Raw genomic sequence first — 17,166 nt, forward strand, 5'->3', positions numbered from 1 at the left:
AGGTTGTTGTGGATTTGTTCGCATAATTTGGCAATGTTCTGCATGCATCGCTTTTGTTCGCAATATCAGTCTTTCGTCATCTTCACAGAACACAGTTTGAAAATCACATTTCTGTATGACACAGAAACGACAACAATTTCGAGCACTAAATGACTCCACAAACCCAAACAGTCCATGTATACCAAGATTATCCCCACAATGCTGCCATGAACAGGACTTTTGAACATGGGAACTTTAATCCTGTCTGTTTCAAGCACTTTCAGGTCACTGATGATTGGCTCAAGAATGGTGTCAAATCCGTATGTTTTTATATCTTGGGCATAAAAAGTGCACACAAATGAATATTAATTAAAGCTGAATTTAACTTCAGTGGAAAATTTCTCAAAGTAAGATATATGCCCCCCAAATTTATGTACACATTTTTTGGATCCTAAAGGATTTGCAGTCTCAAAGTCATCATAAAATGATTGAATTTGCAAGGCATTATTTTCATTTGAAAAGACAGGATGTGTCTTCATATACAACCCATCTTTTAAATCTAAATATACACCATCCTTGGGAGTGTCATTTGACATAAAAATATCACTGGCATGTGGATTTCTGATAATAGACTGCAGTGTTTCTAGAAATGGATCATAGGCAAATTTGTCTGTTACAACTACCTGATCGTAGGTTCCAGTACCTCTGTTTCTTCTATTTTCAAATCTGACACCAAGTACCTTTTCGACAGGTTGCACAGTTCTCCATTTCTGTTCAAAATACGAGGTCTATTAGAAAAGTATCCGACCTTATTATTTTTTTAAAAAACCATATGGATTTGAATCACGTGTGATTGCGTCAGTCAAGCTTGAACCCTCGTGCACATGCGTGAGTTTTTTCATGCCTGTCGGTTACGTCATTCGCCTGTGAGCAGGCTTTGAGTGAGGTGCGGTCCACCCTCTCGGCGGATTTTTATTGCGAATAAATGTCTGAACGATTTGGAGCTTTGCTGCATCAATTTTTTTTCCAGAAACTGTGAGAGACCTCCAGGTGGACACCGTTCGAAAAATTAATATTGTCAGGGCGGGTGCTGGTTTGATGCAAGGAGTAGTAGGAGACCAATGTAGACTCACAGGCATGGTTGGTTTAGATGAATAATTGGCTTTATCTTGAAACCAGGCATTAGGTACGGTACACTGGTAGTCAGACATGGAAGCGGAGGTATCAGACATGGTATAGGCTGGGACGTGGTCCATAAACCAGGCTGGGGTCATTCACACGGCGTCGAGGAATATAGCAGGCAAAGCAAAGGCAGAGTCAAAATACAAGCAGAGTTCAGGATACGGCAAGGTGGAGATCGGAGCACAAAAGCAAGGTCAAAATACACAAGAGCAAACTGGACAAGAACGTGAGACGAGAAAGTGTACAAAGTCAACAATCAGGCCGTGAGCTGTGGAACTGTGAGGGTTTTAAAGAGGAGCAAACTAATCAGGTTGATGTGGAGCAGTGTGTGGAAGGAGGTGCGGTTTAGTGAACAAAGAAGAGGGAAGAAAGGCAAGAAAGTGCAGGAGGGCAAAACAAGCTGGTGCTAAGCAAGATAAGTAGGTGACAGAAAAACTAACTGAATAACCTGATGTGTTCTAGACAAACAATAATGCGTGAGTGAAACCAAAAGGGGCAGAACTAAGAAATACGGTGGCAAGTCTAAAGAGAGAAAAAGCAAGGACCTTTGAATTAAACCAAACCAGGATGAAACAGATACTGGCTAATAGATACTAACAGATACAGATACTAAGAATACAACAACTGATGAAGGCACAACGACTATGGATTGAACTGCAAATAACCAAAACCCAGAGAATACAGAATAATGCAATAAATAATACAAGATAACTGATAACTGCTCATCAGATTATGTTCCATTTGTTATTCATGGCATTTTCTGTTCAACACCAAAGTTAAAAAAAAAAAAAATAACATGTGACAAAGCATATACAATAAATATGATAAACTCATGATGAAAACAAACTGGCAGGACAACACTAGAATGGAACTGAATCATGACAAAGAAATACAAAGTGACAAAGAGACCAAGTAATAAATCAAAATGGAACACAGAATAAACACATGATGAAAATAATCCACTAATAAAACAAAGCAGGAGCTGAAGGGGATGTAAAGAAAGAAGGAATCAAAGCCTTGAACAGGGCCAAACCATGACAAATATGGCTTTCAGGGGCGATTTTATGGGGATTATACAGATTAAGGAGTGTTACTGCCACTTTAAAGACTGCCCACAACTCCTGAGAGCGCGGCGCGCTCCCAGCCCCCATCGACAGGCTGACACCCCGCTGAAACAACCAGATCATTTCCAACATGAAGGCTTTGTTGATCCGGGACCTCATCTGACTTTCACAAAAAGGCAGAAGATGTGGACATCAGCACTTTTTCGGCACATTCCACCGTTACAGGAGTTTTTTTCATGGAAAGAAAAGTGGAGGGACGCGCCACGGAGCCGTTCATTACGCGCGACAAAACCACCTTGGTGTTGGTCTCACAGAACGGCTTTCAGGTGGATTTCAGACGGATTCCGGTTGCTTTCCAGTCGTGTGAATATATTGTGATTGTGCATGAGCTGGACATGCCAGAACATGTCCTGTGAGGCTTCATCACGACATTTCTTTGCGCCGACCGGCTGCACCGCGACGTGCGGAACTCCTCTGCACGTCTGTCTTAATGTGCCGATAAAGTGCTGATGAGCACATCTTTTCACAATTCCTGTGCTAGTCAGATGACATACCGGATCAAGACTGTTACAGGAGTTTTTGTCATGGAAAGAGAAGCAGCTCCACCGCGCATCGCGGCGGAGCTGCACGGCGCAAAGAAACGCCATGATGAAGCTTACAGGACATGTTGGGGCATGTCCAGCTCATGCACAATCACAATCGGATATTCGTATGACTGGAAAGCAAACGGAATCCATCTGAAATCTACCTGAAAGCCGTCCTGTGAGACCAACACTGAGGTGGTTTTGTCCCGCGTAATGAATGGCTCCGTGGCGCGTCCCTCCGCTTTTCTTTCCATGAAAAAAAAACTCCTGTAATGGTAGAATGTGCCGAAAAAGTGCTGATGTCCACATCTTCTGCCTTTTTGTGAAAGTCAGACGAGGTCCCGGATCAACAAAGCCTTCACATTGGAAATGATCTGGTTGTTTCAGCGGGGTGTCAGCCTGTCAATGGGGGCTGGGAGCGCGGCGCGCTCTCAGGAGTTGTGGGCAGTCCTTAAAGCGGCAGTAACACTCCTTAATCTGTTTAATCCCCATAAAATCGTCCCTGAAAGCCATATTAATTTTTCGAACAGTGTCCACCTGGAGGTCTCTCACAGTTTCTTGAAAAAAATTGATGCAGCAAAGCTCCAAATCGTTCAGACATTTATTCACAAAAAAACCCACACCTCACTCAAAGCCTGCTCACAAGTGAATGACGCAACCGACAGGCATGAAAAAACTCACTCATGCGCACAAGGGTTCAAGCTTGTCTGATGCAATCACACGTGATTCAAATCCATATGGTTTTTTAAAAAAATTATAAGGTCGGATACTTTTCTAATAGACCTCGTATGCATTTCGTTTTGATTCAGAATTCAATAAACTAAAAGGGTTTTCAATTTTTTCCAAATTTTGTTCAATTGTAGTTTTTGTATCAGTATCCTGAGAAGATAAACATTTCAAAGCTGCATCTTTAGCTTGATTCTGTATCTCTAGTACCATTTCCTCCATGGACGACACAAAACTATTTAAAGTAGACTGACCTACACCAGCAACCTGAAGCTGTGCAATAGCAGCTGCACACATTTCACGAGTACTCGTGTTGGATACCGGCAGGAATTGAGAGCTACTGGCTGCTTGTTCAAAATCTTGTGACTGAGCATCATCTGTAACACCATCACTGTCTACTCTATCATTGGTTTCAACATGATCAATTTTGTCTGCATGCTTTATGTTTAGATGTTTCCCAAAGCCTGAAAAAGTACCAAAAACACAACAACATCCTGCCTGAGCACATTTCAGGCAAAGTGATTTACCAGGGCAGAAACCACGAATCAGTCGCATATGCCTCACAAGAATGTTGGTACTTACACAAACAGTCTGGCAAACAAAACAAATCAATCCCATGGTTAACTTAGAAAAACACTCACAATATCCAAAATGTTATTTGAATTGCCCACCCCATGTGTGTCAATGTGCATTAACTAGTGTAGGAGTCTGGCCCTGACCTCAGCAACACGTGGGCACTCCTGGACTTTGCCGATATCTATGTTGTACACAGTTGTTTGTATGAAGGTGTACATGTTGTTGAGCACCGGATTGTAAATAGTACCAAATACATAGTGCGCTTTAAAGAGCTCATCAAAAGCTCCAAGAGAACTGGTTGACTTGCATGGTATGACCTGTTTGTCCAGAACGATGAAGAAGTGGTTGATGGCACGCTTCTTCATCCCAATGGCAAGCAGATAGGGTTGAGTGGTGGTGTTGATGGCATCAACATGGTCCTGGATGCTTGTTCCACTCTGAGGATAAAAGAATGCGTAAAATGTGTTTACACCACAATCCTCAAAGGGGGGGGGGGGGTGGGGGGAGACCTGACAAGCATATAAGCTACAATATAAACCTTCTTGAACACAACAAGATTCTTCTTAGCTTGAGTTGCAGACACCTTGCCTGGTCTTTTCCGGCCTTGGGCTGAAGGAGGAATCAGATGGAGGAGGAGGATAATGGAGGAAAGATCACTGTCCCATCCTGTAAACCGAAACAAAAAAGATAAATGTTATATAATCATATATCTATTAATTAAAAACAGGTCCCTTTAAAGCTACAGTTGAAACCAGAAAATGAAAATTGAAACCAGAAAAAGTCAAAGTCCCAGAGAAAGTAAATCAGCTCACCAGAGTCAAGAGTGAAATCATCCATTTCCTCTTCATATGACGTAGCTTCTGCGCAATGGATAAGTTCTTCAAGGTAGCTTGAGGTAGGAAGAGCCTTGCACTGCTCAGTGACCTTTTGTTTAAATGTAGTAGGCCACCTAGATATAGAAACATAACATATAGATCCAACATAGAGAAATTTAAACACCAATAGCTGAAATAGCAAACAAAAGCTGATAAATGTAGTATCGGTGGAACCAAGCTGTGGACAAATTGCACAATATACTGCTACATTCTGAATGCAGAATACAGAGAATGAGATTACAACAAAATGGGCAATGGGAGGACCATCTCACAAACACACAAACTGGGTTTTGGACTAGGTGTAATATAGAGTTGGGACTAACCTCTCCAAAAACTTGGCAGCTACATTTTCTCCAAATAGCAGGATGACGTTTTGCTCCACCTGCAACAGATGGTCAAATGCAAGTCACTTCCAATTGAAGAGCAAAATGAAAAGATAAACCTTAAACATTTCTAAAATTATAAATGTATGCAACCCATGGAGATTTGTGTGTGAAATATTGTATCTTTGCCTCACCTTTTTAGGCATGCATGTTTGACTTCCTGAATGCCCAAACTGATTCAAAATGACTCAACATTTGAATCTACTCCTCATACACAAAACCTGCAGCTTTGTAATGCTTCACTTAATTAAGTCATGTTCATCAAATTTGTATGGGTTTCCTTTTTTAGAATGTGAAATCTCTGATTTTCATATACATAGGCCTTTGACATCTTTGAAGCATGGAAATTCAGTCAAGACATTTGGGGATTTCTCTTCATCCAGGACCATATTGCAACGATATTGAAAAGTCATCTTCATCTTCTGCTTGATAGCGGCCTCATCAGAGGAATGCTTCATGAAGGACATTGCTTCTTTGCACTGCTCTTCACTCAGGGTCATCTCAGGATTAAATGAAGCATCTCTCCTCGCTGTTGGCCCTCCACCTGTCAGCTCACGAGATGGCCCTGTGCGCTCTGAAGCACTCTTCCTTTGGATGGTTTTGAGTCTCCATGCTAAGTAACCACTGCCACTTTCACCATCATAAAAATGTTCCTTTAAAATTAGAATCAAATCATTAGTTATGAAAACAGTTCATTACTGATGAAGTTGGATAATTGTAATACAAGACAACTTTTGTGATTAAAATACTTTGGACACTGGACTATTTGAAAATGGCAGTTCACTAGGTTCCATAGTATGACTCATGCATCAGGTCTCTCAAGTGCAACCATTTTAGTCACATGTGAACTCTACTCTTGAAATCGTGCAACCCAAAAATCAGATTTGGGCTCAACAGTGTCATCAAGTTTAGTTGTGTTGGCATTCTGTGGTTCTTTCTGTGGCCTATAAACAGAATAATTAGCTTTCAACAGACCAGAAGACTTACATATCCATTTTTGGAATATGGGTCCATCAGGTAAGGGAACAAGGCGACTATGCCTCAAGCATACATCTCTCTCACATGCCGTGGCGGTGATGTCCTGACAAGAAAAAATTAATTTCAGTGCTTACATTAAGTTTCAAAGCAATGAGAATTAACCCTCAAGCAACCAAGCTATTTTAGCAACTACTATGACCGAGTGGGGTTATGTATGACCCCACTGACTTTATATTGGAATGCTTCTATATAAAATATTGTTTTAGTGTTCTCCTTTTCATCCTCACTATGGGCATTAAGAATCAGTCTTAATGCTTGTGTGGCTGTAAATCTTGCTATTCTAGGTCTGTTGGCCATGCTTCCTTGCAAAACAGTAAAATACAATGATTAAAGTTGACAAGTTACAATCCATCTGAAACTATAATGTTGAAAATCTCATAGATCTTCCCAGAGTCATAAGTGACCCTGCACAAGTTTGGATTATACTTGTGACACAGATCAGCCGATCCTTGCAAAATTATATTAACAAATGCAGGACAAATAGATCAACAAATTCATGGCAGTGAACATTTTCTGATTAAAATTACAAAAACGGTGCACATCAGTCACTTGAGGTTTAAAGAATGGCACTTAATATCTATGCTTTACCTACAAGAATGGAAGAAATGTCTTGTCCAGCATCACACTCATGAAAGAAAAACTGTGCTTGGGGAAAAAAAAACAACAAAAAACAAAACAAAACATCAATCACCCATGAGTTTCAGTCATATGTGCCGACTTACCAGAGTTCAAATATTCATCCAGGCTTTGTTGACTGATCTTGACATATTTTTGTTCGTTATTTATTTTTCTTTTAATCAACATGATGGCATCTGTAAAAACAACAAAAAATTGAATCTGTATTATGGTCAAGAACACAAAGCTGAAAGTAACAGCAGCTCCTACTGGCATATTACAGGACATGGGAAATAGTACTGATCAATATGGGCTTAAAAAAAAAAAAATCACAACAAGAATGTAATTTCAGATTTTAAGACACTGGACTGTGTGGAGTCTCAGGCATGCAACCAGAAAGAACAAGAAACAAAGACTACTGTTACTATTAATTTATGTTACCATCACAGGACCATAGCACATAAACAAATCTGTAAAACAAAAAAGAAAAATAAATAAACAAATTAAATGTAACATTAAAAGGAATAAAGGGACAATAGAGTCAGCTAGCAAAACCTCTTAAATCATTGTCAAGTTAATTAAGCAAAAACGAGGTGATAATCAGTCACTGCCGACGCTCCGAAATGATGCATATGCAGTGAAGGCAGGGGGACCAATCAGACCATGACGCCTGTCACACCGGTACTCGTTAAATATCAAGTTTCAGTGTCCACCCCATCAGAAACTGTTCACAACAACACATGCTGAATAGTTATTTTAAGGATACTGAGACAACACTGTGAAGTTAAACCAAACCAATCTCATGCTTTTTTGTGCCCACATCACAAAATGAGTCACATTTTCGTGACACTTTTTTTATTTTACTATTTGTAACTCTCCACCTTCTCCTAACTAACTATAATGGGCCTTTCACACTGAATACGTCAGGCCAATCCGTCAACGCTTCCCAATCTGTCGGATGCGTTTCCAACGCGTCGTGACGTCAAGACACTTCATTTCGGAAGTGGCAAGGGGGCGGAGATTGCTACGTCACACAAAGTTCAGTGATCGCCATCTTGAATTTGCGTCGCCTGAACCACAAAAAAGCTTTAAAAAACAGCAGAATGATTCTCCCATCACCCTGCCGGGAGAAGCTTTTTTTTTCAGCTACTTTTCGGAGTGACGCCGACCGAGGGAGGACTGACGACTTGGTGGGATATCGATCGAACTGCGACAGCGGGCCAACCCGCACGGAGAAGCCGGTCTTCAGGCATCATCACTGGTCAGTCCGAGGCAGGCAGCCGGGGTGATGGAGCAAACCCACTCAGTCCTACATCTCCCACTTTTTTGATATATGCGAAGTCCCAGTTTGCCCATTGGAGTTTAGTTCTGCAGAGTTATCAAGGTGAGAATAAAATAAAAGTAAAACGTGACGTTTCTGCACTGCTGTTAGGGTTTATTGATCGGCTAACATTAGCTTAGCTTTTTAGCACAGTTGATCTGAGTGAACGCTTTAATTTGTAAATGTTTCACTCTTTCTTATTTTTACCAAATAAAGCTACAGCTTTTTTTTGGAGACCACAAATTTCAACTTTAAATAACTTTTTTTTTTTCCCGGACATTTTTTTCCATCGTTTTTTTTTTTTTTTCTTTTTTTAGTTATATAAACTGTTTAGTGTTTCTTTATATTTAAAGCAATGTTTTTTATTTGTCCCAATCAGGAACATTTGCTGTGCAGACAACCAAACTTCCATTGATGAGCTGAACACCACGAAGTCCAGTCAAAAGAAAACATCTCTGCTCTTCAGCAACACCACCAGAGTTCAAAGCTGCAGAAGAGACCTTCATCTGCTCCGGAGAATCCAGCAGAACATCACCTGCTTCTAAATAAAAGGATCTTTCAACACAAACTATTTTATTATTTTTTAAAAAGCTGTTTCATTTTATATTTTAACAATAAATGAACGGATCATCAAAAATGTCTATGAAATCAAAGTCCAAAGACATTTGCACAGGTAGAAGCGCTCCACTTCTTGTACTCAAATTCAGATTTTAGAAATGACTCTGTCTTGATAACAACATTAAAGGCAATTACATATTCTGATGAAATTACAAGTTGAAATGACTACAAAAAAAATCATCATGAGGTTTATGTCACAGAAATCCTACTTTACAATCACACTGCAGTCATTGTTAAATTATTTCCTGTTGCATTTATACACTCAACAAAAATATAAACGCAACACTTTTGGTTTTGCTCCCATTTTGTATGAGATGAACTCAAAGATCTAAAACTTTTTCCACATACACAATATCACCATTTCCCTCAAATATTGTTCACAAACCAGTCTAAATCTGTGATAGTGAGCACTTCTCCTTTGCTGAGATAATCCATCCCACCTCACAGGTGTGCCATATCAAGATGCTGATTAGACACCATGATTAGTGCACAGGTGTGCCTTAGACTGCCCACAATAAAAGGCCACTCTGAAAGGTGCAGTTTTATCACACAGCACAATGCCACAGATGTCGCAAGATTTGAGGGAGTGTGCAATTGGCATGCTGACAGCAGGAATGTCAACCAGAGCTGTTGCTTGTGTATTGAATGTTCATTTCTCTACCATAAGCCGTCTCCAAAGGCGTTTCAGAGAATTTGGCAGTACATCCAACCAGCCTCACAACCGCAGACCACGTGTAACCACACCAGCCCAGGACCTCCACATCCAGCATGTTCACCTCCAAGATCGTCTGAGACCAGCCACTGGGACAGCTGCTGAAACAATCAGTTTGCATAACCAAAGAATTTCTGCACAAACTGTCAGAAACCGTCTCAGGGAAGCTCATCTGCATGCTCGTGGTCCTCATCGGGGTCTCGACCTGACTCCAGTTCGTCGTTGTAACCGACTTGAGTGGGCAAATGTTCACATTCGCTGGCATTTGGCACGTTGGAGAGGTGTTCTCTTCATGGATGAATCCCGGTTCACACTGTCCAGGGCAGATGGCAGACAGCATGTGTGGCATCGTGTGGGTGAGCGGTTTTCTGATGTCAATGTTGTGGATCGAGTGGCCCATGGTGGCGGTGGGGTTATGGTATGGGCAGGCATCTGTTATGGACGAAGAACACAGGTGCATTTTATTGATGGCATTTTGAATGCACAGAGATACCGTGACGAGATCCTGAGGCTCATTGTTGTGCCTTACATCCAAGAACATCACCTCATGTTGCAGCAGGATAATGCACGGCCCCATGTTGCAAGGATCTGTACACAATTCTTGGAAGCTGAAAATGTCCCAGTTCTGCTGGCATACTCACCGGACATGTCACCCATTGAGCATGTTTGGGATGCTCTGGACCGGCGTATATGACAGCGTGTACCAGTTCCTGCCAATATCCAGCAACTTCGCACAGCCATTGAAGAGGAGTGGACCAACATTCCACAGGCCACAATTGACAACCTGATCAACTCTATGCAAAGGAGATGTGTTGCACTGCATGAGGCAAATGGTGGTCACACCAGATACTGACTGGTATCCCCCCCCCAATAAAACAAAACTGCACCTTTCAGAGTGGCCTTTTATTGTGGACAGTCTAAGGCACACCTGTGCACTAATCATGGTGTCTAATCAGCATCTTGGTATGGCACACCTGTGAGGTGGGATGGATTATCTCAGCAAAGGAGAAGTGCTCAGTATTACAGCTTTAGACTGGTTTGTGAACAATATTTGAGGGAAATGGTGATATTGTGTATGTGGAAAAAGTTTTAGATCTTTGAGTTCATCTCATACAAAATGGGAGCAAAACCAAAAGTGTTGCGTTTATATTTTTGTTGAGTGTAATAAACATTTGTATGTATTTATTTACAATGTCTGTTTTTCTGGTTGAAATGAGATATAAATAACCTACCAGACTTAAAAAAAAATGTACAAATTTCCATGTTATTTTGTCTAAAAATAAATGTCCGAGGTTCCTTATGTTAAACAAGAAATTATCTAATCTGAAATAACAGGTGGTTTTAATTTACAGATGAAAGGTTTCTAAAGAACCATTTATTGATTTATTTAGCTATTTTAATTACAAGTGTTCTAAACTTTTTTAACACTAATCAGAAAGTCTGAGGTAACAAACAACAATAAAAAACATTTCAAAGGATTTTTCTTCAGAAAACTGCCCTATAAATGAGCAGTCCTGTGACACGTTTGTTTTGTAGAGATCAGTGGTTTCTGTACCAATCTGTTTTGTAGAGATCAGTGGTTTCTGTACCGATCCGTTTTGAAGAGATCAGTGGTTTCTGCCACTAATCTTCCGTATTTTGGCCCGATGCGTCGTTCATATTGGACAGTGTGACGGTACGTCACAGCTCAGTGTCGAAAGTTGGATTGGGTTGAACTTTGACCGTGTAAGCTTTTTTTTTTTTTTGACCATGTAAGCCTGCCGACAAGCGGCAATGCGCGCTCCCGTCAGAAGCGTCGGTTTAGATTGGCTTTTGACGCATTTAGAAAGCAACGCGTCTCATTGAAAATACTTTTTAGACCGATTTTTGACGCATTTAATGCTTCTGTCGTGTTCTGTGAAAGGCTCTTAATGAGTTAAAATACGACATGTATCACTCCAACAGTGGGGAAAAATAAAAATTCAGCATGTGCCACCGTTTTTAATATAGCATGCGCTGGCTAAATCATCTATCTAAGTGTGACAGGGCCCTAAGCTAGCTATCAATTCGATCACATTAGCCCAAAAGGATTTGGTATTTGAAGACACAAAACTAGCTGGAGTGTATAGTGAACAACATATAAAGTTATTCTAAATTTCTGCTTTGGTTGAAATGCCAAATAATTGGTTTAATAGGTAAAAATAAGGAAGTTACCTTCACTCACTCGACGACCAGAAAATGACTGCTGGAAAATTCTTGTCCGCTTGGAAGAAGTGGGCGGAGCTCTCCACAGTATGGGCAGGGCTTTCCAGAGTAATTATTACGCCAAGGTTTTTAACTATGAAAAATTTCACCAACACTAGGGGGCATCTTACTCGAGCTGTTGTTGCACCAACACTGAAAGAGTTATTAAACTTTGACAATACAAATTTTACTCTGGGAAATTTACTGTGCAGCGGCAGATGGCGCACCGTGCACCAAGCGGCGATCGACAGGCTCAAACGACCAGATCATTTCCAAACTGAACGCTTTGTTGATCCAGGACGTCGTCTGAATACCAGAGAAATGGCAAGACAGCTGGACATAGCACTTTTTTGTCACATTCCACTGTTACAGGAGTGTTTGTAATGGAAAGAGGAGCAGAGAAATTCGTGCGTCGGGATGGAGGCGTAGGGCACAAAACAAAAAGCAATGCCGTGATGAAGCCTCACAGGACATGTTGTGGCATGTTCAGCTCGTCCACAATTTCTCGGATAGTCATACGACTGAAAAGCCACCGAAAGCCATCTGAATTTTCCGAATGGTGCAAGAGCTGGGCATGTTAGGGCTTGTCCTGTGAGACCAACACGGAGGTGCTTTCGTCCCGCGCCATGAGCGGCTCCGTGGTGAATTTCTCCGCTCCTCTTTCCATTACAAAAACTCCTGTAACAGTGGAATGTGCCGAAAAAGTGCTATGTCCAGCTCTCTTGCCATTTCTCTGGTAGTCAGATGACGTCCCGGATCAACAAAGCATTCACTTTGGAAATGATCTGGTCGTTTGAGCCTGTCGATCGCCACTTGGTGCGCGGCGCGCCATCCACCACTGTGGGCCGTCTTTAATCCAGTTGTAATTGTCCTTAATCTGTGTGATCCCCATAAGATCTTCACCGAAAGCCATCTGAATTTTCCAAATGGTTTCCACCTGGCTGTCTCTCACACTTTCTGAAAAAATTGTGATGAAGCAAAGTGGCAGTCGATCAGCCAATTTCCTGACAATGAAAATCCGACGAGGGGGCTGGACCACTCCTCCCACAAGGTGTGCTCACAGGCAAATGACACAACCGACAGGAGTGAAAAAACTCACGCATGCGCAGAAGGTTCAAGCTTGGCTGATGCAATCACACATGATTCCAGTCCATATACGAGGTCTCTTAGAAAAGTATCGTACCTTTTTATTTTTTTCAAAAACTATATGGATTTGAATCACGTGTGATTACATCAGCCAAGCTTGAAACTTCGTGCGCATGCGTGAGTTTTTTCACGCCTGTCGGTTGCGTCATTCGCCTGTGGGCAGGCTTTGAGTGAGCACTGCTCCACCCCTCTCGTCATTGTTTCATTGCCTATCTCGGCTTTCAGTGCTTACCAGTCGAGTGAGTGTAAGAGAAATTGTGGAGAGCTGGGCATGTCACAACTTGTCCTCTGGCACTCCAAAACAGAGGTGTTCCTTTGTCTCGCTTCATCAGCGACTCGGTCGTGACGCGCGAAGCCTCCGCGCGGCTTTCCATGACAAAATCTCTTGTTAAAAATGAAATCTGCCAGAAAATGGCTGATGTCCAGCTCTTGTGATAACCAGAGAAATTGCACACGACGGTCCCAGCTCCACACAGCGATCCATTTAGAAATAATGTGGTGGTTTCTGCCTCTCGATGGCGGCTCGGAGTGTGGCGCACCGTGCACCATTGTGGGCCGCTCTTAAAGCTGTAGTAACACTCCTTATTCTCTATGAAGCCCGTAAAAGTTTCACCGAAAGCCAGATAAATTTTTTGAATGGTTTCCAGCTGCCTGTCTCTAACAGTTTCTGAAAAAATTCTGATGGAAAAAAAGCCCAAATCATTCCGCCATTTCCTCACAATGAAACAACGACGAGAGGGGTGGACCAGTGCTCACTCAAAGCCTGCCCACAGGCGAATGACGCAACCGACAGGCGTGGAAAAACTCACGCATGCGCACAAAGGTTCAAGCTTGGCTGACGTAAAAACATATGAATCAAATCCATATAGTTTTTGAAAAAAATAAAAAGGTCCGTTACTTTTCTAACAGACCTCGTAGTTTTTGCAAAAAATAAAAAGGTCCGTTACTTTTCTAACAGACCTCGTATTCTTCTCAAACGCACGGCGTTCAGTAGGAGCAAAGTTTTCCAACTTACTTTATATCACCAACAAAATGAAGTGCAAACAAACAGTTAAAAATAAATAAATAAAAACCTGACTGGAGTGCAGGCAGTGAGCGTTTTCATCTCTCTCTTGTCAAAAGCACCGCGTATGATACGAAACAAGTTCACCAAGTAACTTTAAATATCAGACAAACCGAAAACGAGCTGAAGAAAACTTAAGGAGTACTGACAGAGCAACGTGAGGCAGAATCCAGCCAAGCACAGAGAGAGAGATCCTGTCTGTGTGTAATAGCCGGCTGTGGGTATGACCAGGCAGATTCAAATTTCCTGCCCTGTATATGTGTTGGCCATCTCTGTTTATTTAATCCCTTTCTGCAGCACACTCAGCAAAACAACAATAGGCTGAGGCTGTGACAGGGCAGATTCAAATTTCCAGCCCTGTATATGTGTTGGCCATCTCTGTTTGTTTAATCCCTTTCTTCAGCTACTTTATGTTATCAACTGTTAAGCACCTGACTGTCCTGTACAACCCAGTTTGCCTTCCTGTCTGAATACATTCATTTTATGTTTGTAAAATTGCAATGTAAAAATAGTGAAATACACCACTACCTCAATTTTGATTAATTGATATTTACATTTACTGTTACCTACCATTTGTGTGTAATTTTGTTATAAATTTGAATGCAAAACAAAGTCTGCATGAAGGACTGAGTCCACTTCTTATAGTTCTGTTGGACAAACTTTAGCCCATTAACTATTATAACATCAGCATTACAAAAACAAATGTTGGGCAATTGTTTTGATTAAAATGATTGGCATTTGGCTTATATCTAAAACAGGTTAACCCAGGCAGCGCCGGATACCCAGCTAGTATATATATATATATATATATATATATATATATATATATATATATATATATATATATATATATATATATATATATATATATATATAATTTTACAAAAAAAATGTCATTGTAGAGTATTATGGTTCAAAGTTTGAGGAAAAAATGAATTTCATCTATTAATGCTTTCTGGGTGCACTGTACATGAAAATCTTAAATGTTCTATTATCCTGTGTTTATTTTCATTTATTGGAGTAAGTATAACAAATAAATAAATTCATCCATCCATTCATTTTCTATAACCACTTACTCCAATTAAGGATCTCTGGAGGGGGCTTGAGCGTATCCCAGGAGTCATAGGGCATGAGGCTGGGTACACTCTGGACAGGACACCAGTCTGTCACAAGGCCACATATGGACAAACAAACACATTCACACTCATACACACACACAGCACATCCTAATCATTACAATGCCAGTAATGATTAGGATGCATCTGTAGACCCCAGGTTTGGGGCCCACTGCACTCTGTAAAAAAATAAATAAATCAATCTAAGTGAAATAAAAAAGACTACAAGCAATTTAAAGTTTTCAACTCACCGAACCTGCATGCCTTTGGATGTGGGAGCACCCGGAGGGAACCGACGCAAACACAGGGAGAACATGGAAACTCCACACAGAAAGGCCACAGGTGAGAATTGATCTCATGACCTTCTTGCTTTGAGTGGAAGACTGCATTTCATTATCAAACAATCAATAGCTGAACACATTCACTTATCAGAAAAGGTAAAAAATACTCATTTAAAATATGTAATCAATTCCACAAGTTATCCGAAGTTAAAAATTTGGAGCTGGGGCAACTCGGTGAAGACAGATTGTGTTTCTTTCGATGGGTGTCTGGACCTGAACTCTGTAATGGTATGTGCATGTGGGCACGCATACACGCACGTACACACAAGTGATGCCAGGATGACAGGTGTGGGAGAACTTGGTTCTCTTACAGAAAGACTGAGTGATGATTTCTGCAGCCAGAGGACAGGTGTGGAGAAAAATATACACACACTCACACCCACCTGAGGCTCGATGTGCATGAGCCAACACAAACACTGGCTGTGAGTACGGAAATGCTGTAATCATCCCGTCGCCATGACCTCATCCTCAAAAGACTGTTTCCTTCATTTGTTCTCTTTGATCAGTTTTGTGCAACATTTTTTTCAACCAACACTTGCATTTCGACAGCACCGTTGTAATAGACGGCACAAAGCATTCAGCCGTAGCTGCTGTCAGCAAGAGTGCAGTGCTGAAGTTCATCATTCTGTCTGCCAGCCAGGTTATTCGGCTGCTCTCAGACTTCTTTTTAAATGTCTCTTCCAGTCACAGGGGAGTCGGATGAAAATAACTTTTAAACTTTGTGAAGAGTCGCAGTTTTTTGTTTTTTTTCCGTAGTGTTGCATATTCTTGTTTTGCAACATTGATTCACACTATAACCTTAACTTCAGTTACTGACTCCATCATCAGCTGCACAGAACTCTTTGAAAAAATAATTTGCTATCACACCTGAATAGAACTTGAACCTGCATCTGTCATTCAGAAAATCACTTCAGGAGAAATAAATAAATAAATAAATAATCAATTTTATATTTGCTTTTCTGGTGTCGCCAAACTGATCTTCAAGTTAGGCAGTATAAACCAATTTTGATGGGGCAAACTCAATAATACTGCCATGGGAATTTCACCTAAGGACCATTATTACTTCATAAAGCATTTAGGTTGAATAGAATGAATGAATGCGACCTTTATTTTCATTCTACATATGAAGAGTTCAGATGCAAAACCCAGTTTTTTTTTTTTTATGGAGAAAAATGCAGTTGAAAATGGAGATTTAAAGGAAACCATATTTGGAAATGCACAGACTTTCATCAATAAAATGAAAACAATTTGTTCAAATTCTTTCATATTTTGCACACTGATGGTCCTCTTGACAGCCAAGTACATGTTGGCCTCAACTAAAACTTTATGGTTTTGGAGATACTGGGTTTTGCATCTGAACTCTTCATATACATACATACATACAATAAAATTTGTCCTCTGCATTTTGTCTGGATCCTGGTTTTAATTCTGTCATTTAACCAGTTGTCATGTGTTAGTTTTTCCACCAGACAGCTCTGTTCTTTCCCACACCTGGAGCAGATGAGTGACTAATGAATGATAGACTATTTAAACCCTGACTTTCTGATCAGTAGTTGTCAGATACTTGCGCTGCAGGTTGCATTGCATGTTCCTTAAGATTGCAGA

This window comes from Thalassophryne amazonica, chromosome 11 (assembly GCF_902500255.1).
Source record: "Thalassophryne amazonica chromosome 11, fThaAma1.1, whole genome shotgun sequence".
Classification (NCBI taxonomy): domain Eukaryota; kingdom Metazoa; phylum Chordata; class Actinopteri; order Batrachoidiformes; family Batrachoididae; genus Thalassophryne; species Thalassophryne amazonica.